At 42.5% G+C, this 20,422-nt stretch overlaps 1 protein-coding gene across 4 annotated transcripts in view; it reads right to left on the reverse strand.

Annotated features, from left to right (window-relative positions):
- LHFPL2 (LHFPL tetraspan subfamily member 2) overlaps window positions 1–20,422 on the reverse strand; it is a 179,646-nt gene that overhangs the window by 136,656 nt on the left and 22,568 nt on the right. The window contains exon 1 of one of the 4 annotated variants that reach the window (XM_060295927.1): window positions 15,013–15,095. The exons of the other annotated variants lie outside the window; for them this stretch is intronic. The gene's annotated coding sequence lies outside the window, so the exon portion shown is untranslated. Of the gene's footprint in view, window positions 1–15,012; window positions 15,096–20,422 lie in introns of those variants that run through there. 4 annotated transcript variants of the gene reach the window in all.

Consider the following 20,422-nt stretch of genomic DNA (forward strand, 5'->3'; position numbering starts at 1 on the left):
ATTGCAACAAAAAGAATAAAATATCTAGGAATAAACCTACCTAAGGAGACAAAAGACCTGTATGCAGAAAATTATAAGACACTGATGAAAGAAATTAAAGATGATACAAATAGATGGAGAGATATACCATGTTCTTGGATTGGAAGAATCAGCATTGTGAAAATGACTCTACTACCCAAAGCAATCTACAGATTCAATGCAATCCCTATCAAAGTACCACTGGCATTTTTCACTGAACTACAACAAAAAATTTCACAATTTGTATGGAAACACAAAAGACCCCGAATAGCCAAAGCAATCTTGAGAACGAAAAAAGAAGCTGGAGGAATCAGGCTCCCTGACTTCAGACTATACTACAAAGCTACAGTAATCAAGACAGTATGGTACTGGCACAAAAACAGAAATATAGATCAATGGAACAGGATAGAAAGCCCAGAGATAAACCCACGCACGTATGGTCACCTTATCTTTGATAAAGGAGGCAGGAATGTACAGTGGAGAAAGGACAGCCTCTTCAATAAGTGGTGCTGGGAAAACTGGACAGGTACATGTAAAAGTATGAGATTAGATCACTCCCTAACACCATACACAAAAATAAGCTCAAAATGGATTAAAGACCTAAATGTAAGGGCAGACACTATCAAACTCTTAGAGGAAAACATAGGCAGAACACTCTATGACATAAATCACAGCAACATCCTTTTTGACCTACCTCCTAGAGAAATGGAAATAAAAATAAACAAATGGGACCTAATGAAACTTCAAAGCTTTTGCACAGCAAAGGAAACCATAAACAAGACCAAAAGACAACCCTCAGAATGGGAAAAAATATTTGCAAATGAAGCAACTGACAAAGGATTAATTTCCAAAATTTACAAGCAGCTCATGCAGCTCAATAACAAAAAAACTAACAACCCAATCCAAAAATGGGCAGAAGACCTAAATAGACATTCCTCCAAAGAAGATATACAGACTGCCAACAAACACATGAAAGAATGCTCAACATCATTAATCATTAGAGAAATGCAAATCAAAACTACAATGAGATATCACCTCACACCAGTCAGAATGGCCATCATCAAAAAATCTAGAAACAATAAATGCTGGAGAGGGTGTGGAGAAAAGGGAACACTCTTGCACTGCTGGTGGGAATGTGAATTGGTACTGCCACTATGGAGAACAGTACGGAGGTTCCTTAAAAAACTACAAATAGAACTACCATATGACCCAGCAATCCCACTACTGGGCATATACCCTGAGAAAACCAAAATTCAAAAAGAGTCATGTACCAAAATGTTCATTGCAGCTCTATTTACGATAGCCCGGAGATGGAGACAACCTAAGTGCCCATCATCGGATGAATGGAAAAAGAAGATGTGGCACATATATACAATGGAATATTACTCAGCCATAAAAAGAACCGAAATTGAGCTATTTATAATGAGGTGGATAGACCTAGAGTCTGTCATACAGAGTGAAGTACGTCAGAAAGAGAAAGACAAATACCATACGCTAACACATATATATGGAATTTAAGAAAAAAAAATGTCATGAAGAACCTAGGGGTAAGACAGGAATAAAGACACAGACCTACTGGAGAACGGACTTGAGGATATGGGGAGGGGGAAGGGTGAGCTGTGACAAAGTGAGAGAAAGGCATGGACATATATACACTACCAAATGTAAGGTAGATAGCTAGTGGGAAGCAGCCGCATAGCACAGGGATATCAGCTTGGTGCTTTGTAACCGCCTGGAGGGGTGAGATAGGGAGGGTGGGAGGGAGGGAGACGCAAGAGGGAAGAGATATGGGAACATATGTATATGTATAACTAATTCACTTTGTTGTAAAGCAGAAACTAACACACCACTGTAAAGCAATTGTACCCCAATAAAGATGTTTAAAAAAAAAAAAAGATGTGGCACATATATACAATGGAATATTACTCAGCCATAAAAAGAAACAAAATTGAGCTATTTGTAATGAGGTGGATGGACCTAGAGTCTGTCATACAGAGTGAAGTAAGTCAAAAAGAGAATGACAAATACCGTATGCTAACACATATATATGGAATTTAAGAAAAAAAATGTCATGAAGAACCTAGGGGTAAGACAAGAATAAAGACACAGACCTACTAGAGAATGGACTTGTGGATATGGGGAGGGGGAAGGGTAAGCTGTGACAAATTGAGAGAGTGACATGAACATATATACACTACCAAAGGTAAAATAGATAGCTAGTGGGAAGCAGCCGCATAGCACAGGGAGATCAGCTCTGTGGTTTTTGACCACCTAGAGGGGCGGGACAGGGAGGGTGGGAGGGAGGGAGATGCAAGAGGGAAGAGATATGGGAACATATGTATAACTGATTCACTTTGTTATAAAGCAGAAACTAACACACCATTGTAAAGCATTTATACTCCAATAAAGATGTAAAAAAACAAAGTGAGCTAAATGTGGTTCATGCACCTATATGGAATGTAAATTACAATAACAGTAAATATTTTAAATACAATAGTACTTGCTCACCACTTAAAACCATAAAACAGTCTCACATGGATACAATCTCAGAACCAAAAGCAGAGACAGAGACATGAGAATTCAATCTGCTATAGTTTGTTGACTGGTGATTGTAAAGCTGCTGAACAAGCACAACATTGTAAAAAGTCAAAACAAAGACAGGTAATACATTGCTATGTGATCAGAGAACCTTGTATCCACGCCAACATCACATGCACACTCTGACCATTAAAATTAATTTCTTAATTTGTGTTATTAAAATACCTGTCTGCTCTGTGGCTTCTTGAAGGCTGGCTTTACAATAAAGCCAGCAGGATCCCTGGGGAGAGTAATGAGCAACCAGGTTCTACATCAGTGCTGCTTGGGACACATTTCCTTTAATCCTTTTTGTTTATTCTATTTCCTGCATTTATGAACTCTCTAAATCCCTTCTACTTAAACCATAGCACTAAACCATGAGGATTAAAGATGTGGTGAGTTTTCTTAAGAATGTACTTAACTTTATGTCTGATCAATGTGTTCACAGTTTCATACATTAGTAATTTGCTGAATGAACCTGTACAAAATAATGCGTCTGAAAACTCATCTCTTAAAATGTATTTTATCAGAAATTGTGATGGGAGGTTTCCATTACCTCCAGGGTAAGAAAAGGTTTTCCAGCCCCACTGTAGTAGACTTTGCCTGTATTAATGGGCTTCTGAAGCCAGGTGACAGAAGCCATGGTTTGCCTAGGGTTTAAATTATGTTTTAAACATTATTAGAAAGAGGAGTTTAATGAAAAGTGTTTCAATTAACTGATGATTAGCTGACAAAATGAGACATTCTACAGGACATCCAGGCAATCGATGCAACTTCAAAAGCTGGTGGTCATTAGAAGCAAGGCGTGCACTTATGCATCCCTTGGCCTCCAAACAGGATGGCATCTACCTAGGAAAGAGATGGCACCAACCTGGGCATCAGCCATTCCAGGAACCTGTTCCATGGGCCACTTCTCTATGTCATTAGCTGCCAATCATTCCTTCCACTATCCTTCAAAATACTCACCAGGATTTTTAGTATTTTTTATGTCACCATTACCACCACCATGATCACGATACCACCTAAACTGGATAGAATTCAGACAGGTCACCTTATGACACAACTGGCTTCTATGATAGGCAAAATCACAGAAAAGGCAGCCTTTATGCTTCTTTTTTAAAGTATCAATTTTAATTAAATCAATCTTAAGACTTTCTCCTTTGACCTGTCATAAATTTAGCTCAGGAATCAAGACACAACAACCTGAGGATGAGTTATCTTTAGATTAATCAGCTCTATATTTTAGAGTTCCCCAGAATTTAATATAATCCAAGATTAATCATTTCTGTGTAGTACTGTCAGTGGACAATATTAATTACCTTACATTTACAATCTGGTTTGATGCCCTTCCAAAGTTTTCACATTTGCTATTTAACCCTCACAATCCCCACATAAAGTGAAATTTCCTTAGTCACCCATATTCAAAAACACATTTTACAAAATTAACATCTCCAGTATGAGCTCTGATGAAAGAGGAATAAAATTAAACAGGTATCATCAGCAAAAACTCCGTCCTAAAATGCAGAACTCCATTCAACTCAGCTGGTGTTTACCAAGTGCCCACTATGCCCTAGGCAATGAGCTCTCGAGTCAGGCCTCTTTAGGGGAAAAATAATTGACAAAATCAAAAATTTAACAACCTTAAGTATGTCTCTGAACACTAAAACAAAACAAAACAAAACAAGAAAACTAGACCATGAAATCCAGAAGTTCAGGCACCATTAATTTGAAAGATTTTCTTGTACCTTCACTTTCCCTTGCCTAAGTGACCATCTGGTTTCAGATGAGCATCTCCAGAAGCAGCATTAACTTTTTTCTGCCACTAGGGACTAGGCCGTGAATTATTGCAGAGGGCTATTTAATGTACAACAGAAATTTATTAAACAGCAATGAAGCAGTAATTACCAAATGGTTCCCCAGTGGCTCAAAGAGTCAGTAATTAATTACCACTTACTGCACTAAGACTGTGAGTTATTAAATAGCACTAAAGCAACAGTTCGTTAGTACCTCAGTGTCCTAAAAGAGTCGTTTTCATACAACTCAACCTGAGAAGGCTTAGACACTGGGGGAATCCAGCTGTTTGCTAGAAAACAACATGAACTGTCACAGAATAGTCACCTCTAGCCTAGAACCCTGGCATTCAGCTAGACGGATGAGCAAGCACTTTATTCAACATCCCCAGTGAAAGTCCCCCGCATTCTGGTTTGCCCTGCAGCCTGAGTACTGGGTGGGAAAAGGCAGCAGCCTCACTGGGTCTATCACAGACCCCTCTCTTCTACGAATCCACACCCAAAGTTGTCGTGCATCTCCTTCCATAGGTTTATATTTTGCCACTCTGACGTGAACAAAGGACATTTAAAAATAAGCTATGATCTAATTACAAATAAAATTTGCCATATCTGCTCCACCAACCTTCTCCAAGATGTCTTTTTTGTGCATCTTTTCTGTGTTACTCCCCTCCTCTTGTTTCCCACCTCTCATTCCCATGTTATTCTAGACTAGCTTCTTCAATAGCTATCCCTGCCCTCCAGTTAGCGACCCCAGTCTTTTAAATCAAAATTCAACATGAAAAGTCTGTCTCCTCTGGAAGGCTTTACCTAATGAGGAGAGAAGACATTGAAAAATTTCTCCCAAACTACTTTAAAACTCATCCCTTCAAATTCCAAATAAGGTTCCAAACAAACAGTTGGTATTGTTTTTTTCCCTTAAGCTAAAGGTGCCTACACCTTGGTATTGCAATAATCTCAACAGCCAAAGTCTGCGTTTTGTGGACCTGTGTAAGGCCCAGACAAAGGGAGCACATAATGAACTTCAAATGCTAAATCACTCCAGGCAGTAAAAGAACACACAGCAAAAAAGCTTTTTAAGAAGATACATGATATCCCTCCCTATCATTACATGAACTCAAGAAAGTGTAAAAGAAAGATAAGCAATTAACCAATGAACTGGTAAAAAGTTTCAGGTGACACCAGGGGATGGACAAATGAGATCAAGGAGATAAAGTTCAAAGAGGTGGAACAACAGGTCATGAATCACATGGATCTGGGAAAACTCTCACAGATTGAAAGGAAAGGAGAAAGCATTCTAGAAGAAACCAGAGATGGTCATGAAAGAAGTGCTTCCTCGGTAGAAATGCTAGAATACTCACCTGAAGATTACACCTCCAATAAGAACTCCAGAGTTATTTTTTAAAATCCCTATCAAATTGCAAAATAGTATTTGCTACTTTTACTGTCAAAAAGCCCTCTTTGGCAAAGTTTTAGGAGGAATATGAAAATATGGAGCATGACAGACTCTTCAAAATAAAGACTGAAAAAGGGCACTGTTTTAATTACATAACTTCCAATGTGGTGACTACTTAATATGAAAGCCAAAAAAAGATACAACTGCACACCAGACTAATGTGAGGGAAAATGTACACTGGATATTCATTTTTGGTTTTTAACCACTGAAGCTACAAAATTAATCATTAAATCTCTTCTTATGTAGTTATCCCAAATATATTTGCCAAGAAAAAAGTAGCTAAAAAGTTTGGAAAATGTAATCATTTAAAATACATTAAAGGGACTTCCCTGGTGATCCACTGGTTAAGAAGCTGCCTTCCAATGCAGGGGACACAGGCTCAATCCCTGGTTGGGGAACTAAGATCCCACATGCTGTGGGGCAACTAAGCCCACGTGCCTCAATTACTGAGCCTGTGTGCTCTAGAGCTGTGCGCCACAACCAGAGAGCCCACATGCCACAACTACTGAGCCCACGTGCCACAACTAAACAGAAACCCACATTCCACAATGAAGAGCCTGCACGCCTCAACAAAAGATCCCACATGCTACAACGAAGATCTTGCGTACTGCAACTAAGACCCAACGCAGCCACATAAATAAATACATACATACATAAATATTTAAAAAATAAAATACATTAAAGTACAACATTAAAGAAAGTCAGCAAGGGCTTTCCTTCATTACGGGATAATAAAAAATGGTTCAACTTTTCTGATGGTAGTTGGTCAACCTGCATGAAAATCCAAAATACTCTGACTCAGCAGTTTTAATCCATTTACCCTGTGAGATCATTAGAGAAGTATAGTACAAGGACGTTTAATGGAGTATTATTCATAACAGGGAAAATATTCCATCTATAAGAGTTGGATTAAATAAACCACAGCATTCATAAAATGGAATGTTCTTCAGATATTAAAAAGGAGGTGTCTAAATTTATTGACATGGAAAGACTACCACAATTTATTGTGAAGCAAAGAATAAAACAATGCCTTGTAATATGATTTCATGTATCTACAGTTGTGTGTATATATGTATGACAATCATCAAAAATATGGGCAATAATCATCTTTAGAAGATTAGTACTTGGCATGGCTTGCCCTCTACCTGTACTTTTCTGTATTGTTTGAACTTTCTACATTAAGCATTTTTTTGAAACAACAGAGAGAAACCAGAAAATTAAGCTTCTTCCATTTGGGGGGAGAAAAAGTCACTAATACATTTTTTTTTTAAAAAAAGGAATTTTTTCTAGAGACAGTAAGAGTCACCCTTTATTCATAGGGTGAAAATTCACTGCCATACATCAGAAGCTGCTGAGTAGAAACAGCCTGCCTGGCTAACAGCTCCCAGCACTGCTGGAGTCATCTAGCCAGACGGGCCTGGACAGAGCTGGGCAGAGCTGCCTCCAGTTCGCCCCACCTGAGCCCACTGGACCAGCCTCCTGGGCAGCACATGCGCACCTTCCTGCTCTGTAACTCCACAAGGGGCAGGTGGAACCGCAGGTCCTAGTTCAGGGAATGCCAGGCGGGCCCTCTGTACTCGGCACGTGCTCTGTCCCGGTAGGGAATGGTGCTAAAATGAAACTTTACCCAGAGGTGATGAAAGAAGCGAGAGGAGAGAAGGCAGCCCACGGCCACCGGAAAAGACTTGGTCTAAGCACACCCACCAAATATGGTTGACCCTTGAACAACACGGGTTTGAACGGCACACGTCTACTTATACACAGGCTTTTTTTCAATAAATGTACTGGCAACTTTTTTGGAGATTTGTGACAATTTAAAAAACTTACAGACGAATGGCATAGCCTAGAAATATCAAAAAAAATTAAGAAAAAGTCGGGTAGGTCATGGATGTATAGAAGTAGATGCTAGTCTATACTTACATGGGCATTAAGGTGAGTAATATTTAATATAAAAATAATAATGTGTTCATTTTCTTATGGTTTTATAACTTTGCTTTCAAAGAATTACATTACCGAAGAATATGCCTCTCTCTCTTGTAATTGGAGAAACTGTGTATCAGCCTAGCATCACAGATAAGTGGGTTTTTAAAAAAGTAACATTGTTTCCAATACTGTACTATTAACGACAGTATGCCATAAAAACTCTATAACGGTTCACTCATTAGTGTATAGGCTAGGCTACTGTGAAGCAATCACATTGATTATTACACTAGGCCACCATAAAGCAATTACATTGCTTCTTCATTATCAATGCATGAATCGTTACACCTGTAAATAAATATGAATTTCTCTTTCACACTCTTTTCATTTCTGATGTCTAGTGTTAACAATATATATAACATCTACAGTGTTTTGTATCATATAAGACAATACTGATGTAGGTACTGACAGATGATTCATCTTGTAAACAGATGATGTGAACTTAAAGTATTGATAAATACAGTATGGTACTGTAAATGTATTTTCCTTATGATTTTCTTAACATTTTTTTTCCTCCAGCTTACTTTAGAGTAAGAATATAGAATATAATACATGTAACATACAAGATATGTATTAATAGACTGCTTATGTTATCAGTAAGGCTTCCGGTCAACAGTAGGTTATCAGTAGTTAAGTTTGGGTAAGTCAAGTTATACACAGATTTTCAACTGCAAGCGGGGGTTGGCACCCCTCACCCCTGCATTGTTCAAGGGTAAACTGTGCTGGCAAGATTCCACTCAAGGAGCAAAGGATCTAAACAATTACCAGTTAATAGGTCCCTAATGGAGGCCGACTATGGGTTTAGAACTGTGGTACACACTACAGGTGGGTGGGGAGAAGCCCCCCTTTCAAATATTCTAAAAATTCAGGGCATCAGCAAATAAGAAAGACATTAAGCAAAAAGGCTACATAGTCCAGGGAAAAGTACGCCATCAGTAGTCTCTCTGATGCAGACCAACCTCAAAGTCCAATCTCTCCAACAATTAAAGCAGCAAAGAAGAGTTTCTCTAGCAGTTACTGTTCTTCCCTCCCCTTCCCCTCCCCACCCCCTTCCCTCTCATTCTTTCCTCTCTCCCTCTCCCTCTCTCTCCTGTGCATTCTTGAATAATTCTTCATCTGTTTTAAACATGTGATTTTTTGCCATATGCAGGGATTATACCAATATGCTGACGTCTACCACGTGGCAAAAAGAAGATATGATTAGACCCTAAATAAAGAAAGGAGCGTTGCCTGGGCATTAATAGGATGTATAAGTGTTTCTTCCCAAGAAGCAGAGTTCAGTGGTACAGCTCCAGATTCAGTTTTCCTTGCTTAGTTATTGCAAAAAAAAAAAAAAAAAAAAGTTTATGAATTGCTACAAGCCATCAAACAAACGGATAGGGGTATAAATTCTTCCAAGGCACTAGTTTTTAAAATCAAACAAGACATAATGTCAGTGTTTATCAAGCAAGGGAAGACAGTCCCTGCCTTGCCAGCAGAAAGCTGACAGCAGATTGGGCCAGGGAACAGGCAGCTCTAAACTGGGTGGCCTGGCTCCAAGGACAGTACAGAGCAGGGTGAGGTCAACGCAGGTCGAGGTATAGAACAAAGACTTGCAAAGTGGAACTCAGCCTGGGCCTTGACCTCTGTTCCTTGTCCGTCCCTACACCCTGCTGGGATAAGAATCACCATCTGACCCTGGCCCAGGAGGCTTCTGAGCTCTTTTCTCAATAACTGACACACCAGAGCCTGGGGAGTAGTGCTGAGCCCCAAGCCTCAGGAAGGCACACCAGAGACTTGGGACAAGAGCATCTCAGGGCAAACGGCCACATGTGAAGGTCCTGAGTAGGGCAGGAGCCTGGTGGCTGAGTACCAGGAAAGGGGTCTCAGGACTCAAGCAGGATGAGCTGGGGCTGGCGAAGCCGACAGGCCCAAATCACACCAGTCCTCATGCACCATGCCAAGGAATTTGGATTTTACCCTATGTACTCTAATCTACATTTTTAACAATCCCGACCGCTGCTGTGTGTATAATGGATCATGTGGGAGCTCAAATTTTAAGTCTTACTGAAAATCTATAGCTAAAACTCAGAATGTACTGAGGCCACAAAGAGGAGTCTTTTTCTAATTCCATTTTCCCCACATGTCGTACAGACAAGCCCTTAGACTACACACACACACACACACACACACACACACACAAAATAGGTGCTTCACTCTTTAAAAACCCACAGTACATTGTATGCTAGTCCCTTTTAGGGATTGTATTTCTCTCTGAAAGAGCAAAACAACAATTTTTATGTTTGGGTGTTTTCCCTGAGAGGAAAGGCAAAACAGAAGAGAACAGCAGGAAGAGAACATTCTTTGATAGTAAAGGGCTCCCCTTTCACTAGACATTTTGTTACAAACTAATGCAAAGTTGGCTGTTCATTGACAATAGAGCATTTTCAACTATCTACTTACTATTCAAACTTTGATACTCTGAAAACATTTCCTCTCAAAGAGATTTTTTTTAAACAGTTGAATAAAGTTATGGAAAAATAAAAATCACTCCAAGTCTTTTGCATAGGTGGCTCTATAGAAATTAAAAATAGGAAAATAGCCACTGAAGTAAATGGTTAGTAGGAGAGTATGATCTGCATCTTTTAGGACTGGAATGCCACTGTATGATCCAAAACTCTGAAAGTACGACCACTATTTATCCAGAGCCTTCTGTTAAGCAGTTAAAGTGCTTTACAAGTATCATCCTCATAATAACCCCATAAAGAGAGGAGAGTTCGCTATAAAAGTTCATTGGGCGTGAAAACTTGGCTCAGTTATTCAACAGCTTGATCCAGAAGCAATTATTAAAATTAATTTTTAACAGCAACAAAAATAATTTGGCTGAAAGAGGAAACTAATAAGCAGTCAACTACCTACCCACGGCACATCTCCCCTACACAAAGGCTGCCGTTCCCAATACCCAGAATTATTGCTATGAAACCAGCTCCTGTAATGATGGCTCAGAGGCCTGGTGCCAGGGGCTGAATCAAAAGCACTGGACTCCATTTTATAGCAGTACTTGGTCCTCTGTTTACACTGCCCTTAAGGCCAGCACCAAATGGGCTGAGGAGGTAGCGATTTCCTAATGAATTAAGGCTGAGCAAAGAGCCATCCTTCATGATGCACGTGGGATGGTTCACTAATTGCTCCAGGACAGACGGACACATCCCAGCCTCTCCTCCCCAGTGAGCTCCAACACATGCACACCTGGCAACCCTCAGGTCCTCCTGGCAGATAAGGCACCAGAAAGATGGGGTGGCTCAGTGGGGCAGGCAGTTGTGCATCAAAGTTGATGCATTTGCTGGTGCAAAGAATGCCAGTTCTCACTGGCTCTTTTCCAGGTTCTGCAGAGCAGAGGTCACAGGAACAAGGCCAAGTCCATGGAACCGACAACTTAGAGGTCATGCCTCCTTTGCCAGTCCTCTTCCTCCCTTGTGGGCTATTTCTCTCTTTAGCCATGGGTAAGTTTCCTGGATGAGAAATGAACTTAAGGTAAAGGCTGTTGATTCCATAAGACAGTGAGAAGCCTGGAAGATACACTTGGTTTTCCTGGGTCTTAATTCCAGGATTGTCCCATGTACCCTATAGGAGTGACTGAAAGTGATGAGGCAATGAGACCTTCCCAGCCTTTTCACAGCATGGTGTGGTGAGAAAAGAATTCATATCCCTGCTTTTCACCTACTGAATGTGTTATTTACACAAGTTACTTATACTCACTGAGCCTCTATTGCCTCATCTGTAAGATGGATCTAATACTCTACAAGGAGGTTGTGAAGATTGGCATAAAACAGATGCTAATTATTACTGTCTTCTGTTTACATAAAGTCAACCTTCTCCTATCATGAGTGATTTCCATCTCTCTGTGCTTATTATTCTCAGTTTCAAATTTTTAAATTCATTTCAAAATGGACTATCCATGTCTATTTCATACTAAGAGAAAGGCCAAGTAGTGACTTAAAACAGGCTTTGGATCAAACAGAGATGTGGTCCAAAGTCCAGTTCTCCTACTTATTGGCTGCACATTAAAGGATTACCAGGAAAATAACTGGAAGGAGTCAACAGTTGTCTTTGTGAGAGAGCCCTGGTCAGTATCCTCCCTGGGGCCTAGTACACCCCAAGCAAATGCCACTTAATAACAACACTTCCGGGACTTCCCTGGTGGTCCCGTGGGTAAGACTCCGCACTCCCAATGCAGGGGGCCTGGGTTTGATCTTGCGTGCATGCCGCAACTAAGAAGCCTGCATGCTGCAACTAAAAGATCCCACGTGCCCCAACTAAAGATCCCGCATGCCGCAACGAAGACCCAGAGCGGGTTAAATAAATAAATTTAAAAATAATAATAACAGCACTTTCTTTCCTAGGTCGCCAGAGAGTACTCTACAATAACTGAAGAACAGAACTTCGAAACAATGCTTGCTGACTGATGACCTGGGCGGCAATGCTATGTTAGAAACATTAGTGTATGACGGGGTTTAGCTCTAAGTTTGAAAAGCCTTCATGGGTAAAATATACCTGGACAGTCCTGGTCCTGAATCTGGTCTGGTCTCCCTCAATGCCATTGGGCAGACTGGCCTGGTTTGCATGGGCACCATTTCTAGCTGGACCCCTAGGAAGCAGGGCCCAACAGATAAACGCTACTAGAACAACTCTACCCACCTTCCGTGGCTAGGGGGGCTCACCTCCACTGGGTCTCAGGAGGGTGCGGAAGGTCAAGAAAGCTCGTTATTACCCATCTCTGAACATCTGAGGCTCCGGGTAAAGCCCACTCATTTTAAGGAGAAAGAATCTACTTTTTAGCGCCACCTCCAGAATTAGAAATGCAGTCCTAAATCAGACTATTACAACTTCTTCTCAGGGTATCTAGCATACAAACATTGTTTCTATTGCAAGACTCTACCCAATTTCATTAAAAGTCTTTAAGAAATACTCTTAGGGACTTCCCTGGTGGCACAGTGGTTAAGAATCCGCCTGCCAATGCAGGGGACACAGGTTCACACCCTGGTCTGGAAAGATCCCACATGCCGTGGAGCAACTAAGCCCGTGCGCCACAACTACTGAGCCTGCGCTCTAGAGCCCACAAGCCACAACTACTGAAGCCCGTGTGCCTAGAGCCCATGCTCTGCAACAAGGGAAGCCACCGCAATGAGAAGCCTGCGCACAGCAACGAAGAGTAGCCCCGCTCGCCGCAACTAGAGAAAGCGCACGCGCAGCAATAAGACCCAACGCAGCCAAAGATAGATTAATTATTTTTTAAAAAAGAAACTCTCAACCACTGTGCCACCAGGGGAAGCCCTAGAATGATATTTTTTTAGAAAGAAGTAACTATTGAAAACTTAAAATATGCCAAATATCATTCTAACCCATCCGATTATCACAAAAACCTATGAAGTATTATTATTATTTTATTTATTTATTTATTTTTGGCTGTGTTGGGTCTTCGTTTCTGTGCGAGGGCTTTCTCTAGTTGCGGCGAGCGGGGACCACTCTTCATCGCGGTGCGCGGGCCTCCCACTGTCGCGGCCTCTCTTGTTGCGGAGCACAAGCTCCAGACACGCAGGCTCAGTAGTTGTGGCTCACGGGCGTAGCTGCTCCGCGGCATGTGGGATCTTCCCAGACCAGGGCTCGAACCCGTGTCCCCTGCATTGGCAGGCAGATTCCCAACCACTGCGCCACCAGAGAAGCCCCCTATGAAGTATTATTAACCCCTATTTACAGATGAGGGTACTGAAGCAAAGAGACTTTAAGTAGTGTCCCAAAGACCACCCAGCTGGGAAACGTTAGAGCTGGTTTCAAACCCAGGCAGTTTGGCTCCAAAGCCTGGTCTTTTAACCACTCAACTCGACTAGCTTGTTTTATCTTAGCTAGTCACAGTTTATAAATCAAGGTCAAGATTCTTTCTCTACCATAAATTGTCGAAGAGCCTTTGACTGCCATCTACAATGCAGGCAGTATTAATTAAGATTTCAGGAGGGATTCCTATGTAGACATTTAGGATCCCTGGTCCCTATTTCCTAAAAGCCTTTGGGAAATCCTAAAAAGCCTTTGGGGATCCTAAAATCCCCCTTCCAGATCCAAACACCCCTGGAATGTGGAGCGGCAGGGGAGGGGCAGGGGAAGAGAGTGGGTTTGCCTCAGTTAGAACCATTACAGTAAACAGAAAAGCAAATCAAAAGGACATCAAGAAAACTGAAACAAAAAATACCTGTTAGAAAGCAAAGGCAGATGAAGAAAGGAAGGAGAGACAAGAGGAAGACACACATACCATATTTCCTCCCTTCCCCTGCCTCAACGCTGCATTGTTAGTTTGGCAATTAGACTAAAAACAATCCAAATGTTTGAGAAGTCATCAGGACTCAGCAGCTGACAGAAAACTGTTTTCTAAAAACAAATCCATATAGGGACTTCCCTGGTGGCACAGTGGTTAAGAATCCGCCTGCCAATGCAGGGGACACGGGTACGATCCCTGGTCCGGGAAGATCCCACATGCCGCAGAGCAACTAAGCCCGTGCGCCATAAATACTGAGCCTGCGCTCTAGAGCCCGTGAGCCACAACTACTGAGCCCACGTGCTGCACCTACTGAAGCCCGGGCGCCTAGAGCCCAGGTTCCGCAGCAAGAGAAGCCACAGCAATAAGAAGCCCACGCAACGCAACGAAGTGTAGCCCCTGCTCACCGCAACTACAGAAAGCCCGCGCACAGCAACGAAGACCCAACACAGCCAAAACTCAATCAATCAATCAATAATATTAAAAAAATAAAAAAAAAACAAATCTATATCTGGTAGTCATTCTTAATCTGTTCTTTCATAAACTCTAAGCCCAAGATTTCAAATTAACTTAGGACCTGCCAGACGATCTCCCATCTACAGATGAGAAGCCCTTCCCTTTGTTCAGACTAACACAAAAGAACTCAGATTGTCCAAAAATAAAAAATCCAATTTGGAGCCAAAACCTGGCACTACAATTAATAAGAACCTCTCTTCTGACACAAAGGGAACCGCTCAATTGGCTCCAAAAACACAAATAACCAAGATGGTCATAATGATAGATATGCAAGAAACACAGCCACACTCCTTCCTCAGCCTGCCCTCTCTTCTCTGCCATCTAATGAGGCAACACGCCAGCAGGACCACCCAAAGGTAACTCCCCTAGATGACGACACAGAGGGAGCTCACCTTTGCAAGGCTGGTGCCAGGATGTGGGATCTGAAGGGGCCAGTGGTACTCATGCTCTCAGGACCAACAGTCACACTGTGTCCTCCAGCCCCTCACCCATTCCTCCTCTCTCCTGTTCTCCTCCTTCATTCTTCCCTCCATTCCTCTCTTCCCCACTCTCCCATTCGCTTAGCAAATGCAAACATCCTTTCTCAGGTTTTCTTTGTAGCCATTCTGACTATGGATTGCTTCTGAGGACACTTAACACAAAAATCACAAAGCCAGAAAGGGATTTTGGCAAGAATTCCAAGGTAGTCATATCCAAATTTCAGAACACCATGCCAACAGATGCTCAGCCCCCCTAATCCCTGGACTGTGAAATGACATATCCCGGAGAGAAAAGGAAAGCATGCTACAAGGAATTCAGAATGTGGGTAGCCTTCCAGCTCACCCTAAGGCAGCCTGAGGTGCACCAGCAGTCCTCCCCAGCTCTGCAGAAGGTAACTACCACCCTCCTTGTCAGATGACAGCCAACAGTCCCTGACACTAGTATGATGCTCATCACTGACATCGGCATCCACAGTGACATCCTGGACGCCCACACCCCTAACAACCTGGACTTGTTTATATGTGGGCAGCTCACCCCACCCACCCGCCCTAAGTTAGGAGAAATGATCCCTGCATGGGCGTTGTTAATCCTGACTCTCCTGAAGCAAACCCTGACTTCTGGGAGAACTCATTATGCACACTTAAAATCTCAAGCATCACAAGTCTCTTCTTACGATGGTCATTGTGTTATTGCCAGGCTTCTTAGGAGTGCCAGTAACTTCACATTTACAAGGACACTATCAGTTCTCTTGTAAGAAAAAGGTAAGTACAAATAATGGTATGTTTTCCCTCCCTACTTGGGTCAGCCTAAGGGATAGTCATTCTGGCTGCCCACAAGCACACAGACACGCAGCCATACTCCCAAAGATTCCATTTTTACAACCTATACTTTAATTCTGATCACCTCCAGGAGACACACCTTTTAGAGCGCATGCAACCCCAGTACTGGCTTTAGGGCAAATTGATCTAATCTTGTAAGAATAACTGAAAAGCTCTTTCAAACTGTGCCCTTCAGGGAGGTTCCAAAGAGTTGCCTTGGGCAAAGAGAGCATTAATGTGGGATAAGGCACCAGATGAAGGCAAGGGCTCTGACCCTTATCTCCAGATTAAACCATAGCAACTTCACTTTTATTTGCTGAGTAGTTGTTATTAAGCAATATTTGTTAAAATATTTTTAATGCCCGAGAGGCATCACAGTCGGCAGTGAGGCATGGCATGTGCAGTCATGATTACCCTTCAAAATTTCTTTAGAAGATCAAGAAACCACCTCTCAAGAAGCTTCTAGAATAAGCTTTATAGCACACTAGACAAAGTGGCTGGTTCATTTTATTAGGGGTCATCTAAAACAACAACTGTGATAGCGTCTCACATTTTGTGTGCCAGGAATCTGGGCAAGGAGCAGCTGAGTGGTGCTTCTATTCCATGCAGCAATGGCAGGGGTCGTGAGGTAGTAGATGGACGGGCTAGTCTGGAGGGTCCAAGATGGCTTCATTCACATGTCAGTGGGGTTGGCTGGAAGGTTGGGTTTACCTGAGACCGTCCCCTGGAGCACCTGCCACAATGACCGTAGGGCAGACCTCTTAAATGACGGCTCAGGACTTGAAGAGCAGTGTTCCCACCATCAAGGCAAAAGTGCATGGCCTTTTATGACCCAGCCTTGGAAGTCACATGTTGACACTTTTTGTCACACTCTACTGGTGAGAGGAGTGACAAGCCCACCCAGATTCAAGGAAAGAAAGCTTGTTTTTAAAATCCAGAACCTCCCCAGCCATACTGTATGAAAAATAATTCAAAGATTTCTGACAAAGGTACTTTGCACCGAGCCTTGAACATAATCCATTCAGAATTGCCTGTTTCGGGATGCTGAGCCTGAGAAAAAGGAACCAGTGACTGCTTTTCAGAAAACTGGTCAAAAACAGCAGGGAAACAGCCCGGTAGTATTATCCAGACTCAATAAACAGACTTGGGGTTTAGAAATTGGCAATGAGCCCCAACTATTACCAAGAAATTCTGAACTGACAAGGCAAGGATTTGTGGAAAAGCAGCAATCGCTTTTCTTTTTTTTACATTCATTTTTATTATAGTTGCTTTACAACGTTGTGTTAGTTTCTACTGTACAGCAAAATGAATCAGCTATACGTATACATATATCCCCTCTGTTTTGGATTTCCTTCCCATTTAGGTCACCATAGAGCACTGAGTAGTGTTCCCTGTGCTATACGGTAGGTTCCCATTAGTTATCTATTTTATACATAGTACCAATAGTGTATATAAATCAATCCCAATGTCCCAATTCCTCCCACCCTCCCCCCTTGGACCAGTCACTTTTCTTCATAAGGTTTTGGCCTTCAGAAACTTCTAGGAGAGATTTCACTGAGGCCGCTCTCCCTTGAGGCATAATCTCCAATGCTTTAAACTCATTTTCTCTGAGTTATCCTTTGCAATTTACACTTGTTAGGCCTCAGTTTTTATTTTCTTTTAACTCAATCATACCCAGTAAGGCAAGATGATGTATGAGAGGACCTGGAATCCAGGTCACCTGAGGTAACAACAGAGTGAAAAGAACCTAACACTCTCACTCTAAGGCAGTGGTTCTCAGCCAAGATGATCTTGCTTCTCCCCGTTTCCTGCCCCCAGCCCACAGGGGAGAAGGGGCAGTGTCCAGAGAAGTTCGGATCTTTACAACTGGGGGGAGGGGGGCGAGTTCTGCTGGCGTCCAGTCGGCAGAGACAAGAGATGCTGCTTAACATCCTACAATACACAGGATGGCCTCCACAGCGAAGAATGATTCAGCACAAAAATGCCCATGGCGGCAAGGTTGAGAAATCCTGCTCTAAAGCACACACTCTAATTGAGCACTGTTAGCAGTTCCCCATCATTTTCATTGTTCTTTCTCTCTCCTCTGTTTTTGCACCATGTATGTACAGTTGAACTTCTATGAGTCAAATGCACAGATGCCATGGCTCCACTGGAATATGTCAGTTTTAAAAAAGAGTTCTGGGGCTTCCCTGGTGGCGCACTGGTTGGGAGTCTGCCTGCCGATGCAGGGGACATGGGTTCGTGCCCCGGTCCGGGAGGATGCCGCGGAGCGGCTGGGCCTGTGAACCGTGGCTGCTGAGCCTGGTCCACAGCGCGAGAGGCCACAACGGTGAGAGGCCCGTGTAATGCAAAAAATAATAATAAAAAATAAAAAAAGAGTTTTCCTCAGAGTCTGAAAATCATAATTCTCATCGTGAAATCATTCTTTAACTTAATTTTTAAGAGTCCCTTTTAATTTAGATGACCCAGTCACATCAGTAATACTACAGACAGGCAAACCAAAAACGAACTTTAAACAAATCAGAACTGAGGGGCTCCCGTATGCTGTGGTCTTTTGTTTCTTAAAATAATGAGCTGAAATGTTTATGCATGGGTGCGAGCAAACCCTGAGTTACAGATTAACAGCCGCTCTTTCAGGACAGCCTCTCCCATCTGTCATCTCCCGGCAGGAGAACAATGGCAACAATGACACAGACATGGCCTAATCCAACCAAACACAGCCGGTCCTCCGCCACCTGCCACCTGTCCGTAAGACAATACAGATGACTGCCTGAACAGCCCAGGGACTGACTTTCTTCCCTACAGTAACATTCACACATGCTCTGCTCGGTTCATGGCACTCATCCTTTGGTTTATACTTACGAATCAAAAGCTGTCAACTTACCAGGCAGAAAACACTTTTCATAAATTCTGAGGTTCACCTTTGGGGAACTTCTGACAGTCATTTTTATTGGGTCTCTTCCACCACAAATTTGTAAAGCTATTTCCTATTTCTAACATTAATTGCTATTTTCCTCTTAAAGTAAGATTTCAATGACACCCATTATGGCACAAAAAAACCCGCAATTCCCTCAGTGAAATAAATTACATGGCTGAGTTGGCACAAACTGCAGTGTGGGCCAGGCCCGTTAACGGCACGTGATGTGTTGCCATTCTCCCAGGACAAACATAAACACTTTTTATACAATTTTTGGGTTTTGAACCCCCCTTTCCAACAAAGATTTTTGCCCCAGGAGGGAGAACCTTAGCTATCCCACACGTCACCATGGAGCGTGGCCCTCACTCCTGAGAAACACATACCCGCTAACAAATCTGACCGCAGGACTAACTTTTAAATGACGACTATTAATTTTACCTCATGTCAAAATACACACTCCTTTGATCCTTAAGGCAAAGGAAGCCCTGGGAAAGGCCAGATTACAGAAGCTGCCGGCTGAAGAAAGGGCAAGCAAGGCAAGGAGTGCCAGGAAACTCACGGGGAGCTTCAATATGGAAAGGGCGGCACCAGCATTGAACACACCACATGCCTGAAAACGTCAGCTACAAAAACCGCTTTGAGCACCTTGGCTTGAGGGGCCAACAATTCGGGAGAAACTTTCAGAGTTCTTGGATTACTTAAAGCTAACTTGCTCCTTTTTTTTTTTTTTTTACATCTTTATTGGAGTATAATTGCTTTACAATGGTGTGTTAGTTTCTGCTTTATAACAAAGTGAATCAGCTATACATATACATATGTTCCCATATCTCTTCCATCTTGCATCTCCCTCCCTCCCACCCTCCCTATCCCACCCCACTTACTGTGCTCCAGATATGCCTTACAGAGGTTGCCTCTATAATTATAACAATTCCCTCCACTTCACAGGTAAGGAAACCAAGGCCTAGAGAGATTGGTAACTTGCCTAGGGCCATGGATCCTAGGAGTGGGGAATGGGGACTGGAACCTAGGCCTGCCTGACTCAAGGCTGGTTCTGCCCCATCCCAGATCCTGCCCAAACACAGAGCCCACTCCCCCCTGTGACAACATGGGGCTGAGAAGGGCTGTCTCCCAAACACTCTCTCCTCCAAAGAGCCTGATATATAGCTCTCTAGTGTTTGTTAACTGGTAAAATATATACTTAAACAGGCTGCATACTCACCAAACAACATCTAATCCTGTGTGTTTAATCATTAACAAGTTTAGCTATAGAAACTGCCTACTCTTCAGATTCAAGGTGAGCTGGGCTGCTTGTTAGGTACAACTGGCACCCAGAAAGGACCCAGAGACACAAACCAAGACATCCTTGGGACCTGGTCTGACTGGAGGAAGAACTTGGTCCTCTCATGAAGACCCTACGGTTGAGTCCTTAAAAACAGAGGGTGATGATCTGGGATTTAATACAGGTTCTGTGGAAAGAGCACGGCAAGGGAGGAAATCACCCACAGAAAATACAGAAGGTATAAATGGAAGAAAAACAGATGGGCGCATGAAAGACTTCTCTGATTTGTGTTACAAAAACAGGAGCAA

The sequence above is a fragment of the Globicephala melas genome, chromosome 3 (assembly GCF_963455315.2).
Source record: "Globicephala melas chromosome 3, mGloMel1.2, whole genome shotgun sequence".
In the NCBI taxonomy this organism is placed as follows: Eukaryota; Metazoa; Chordata; class Mammalia; order Artiodactyla; family Delphinidae; genus Globicephala; species Globicephala melas.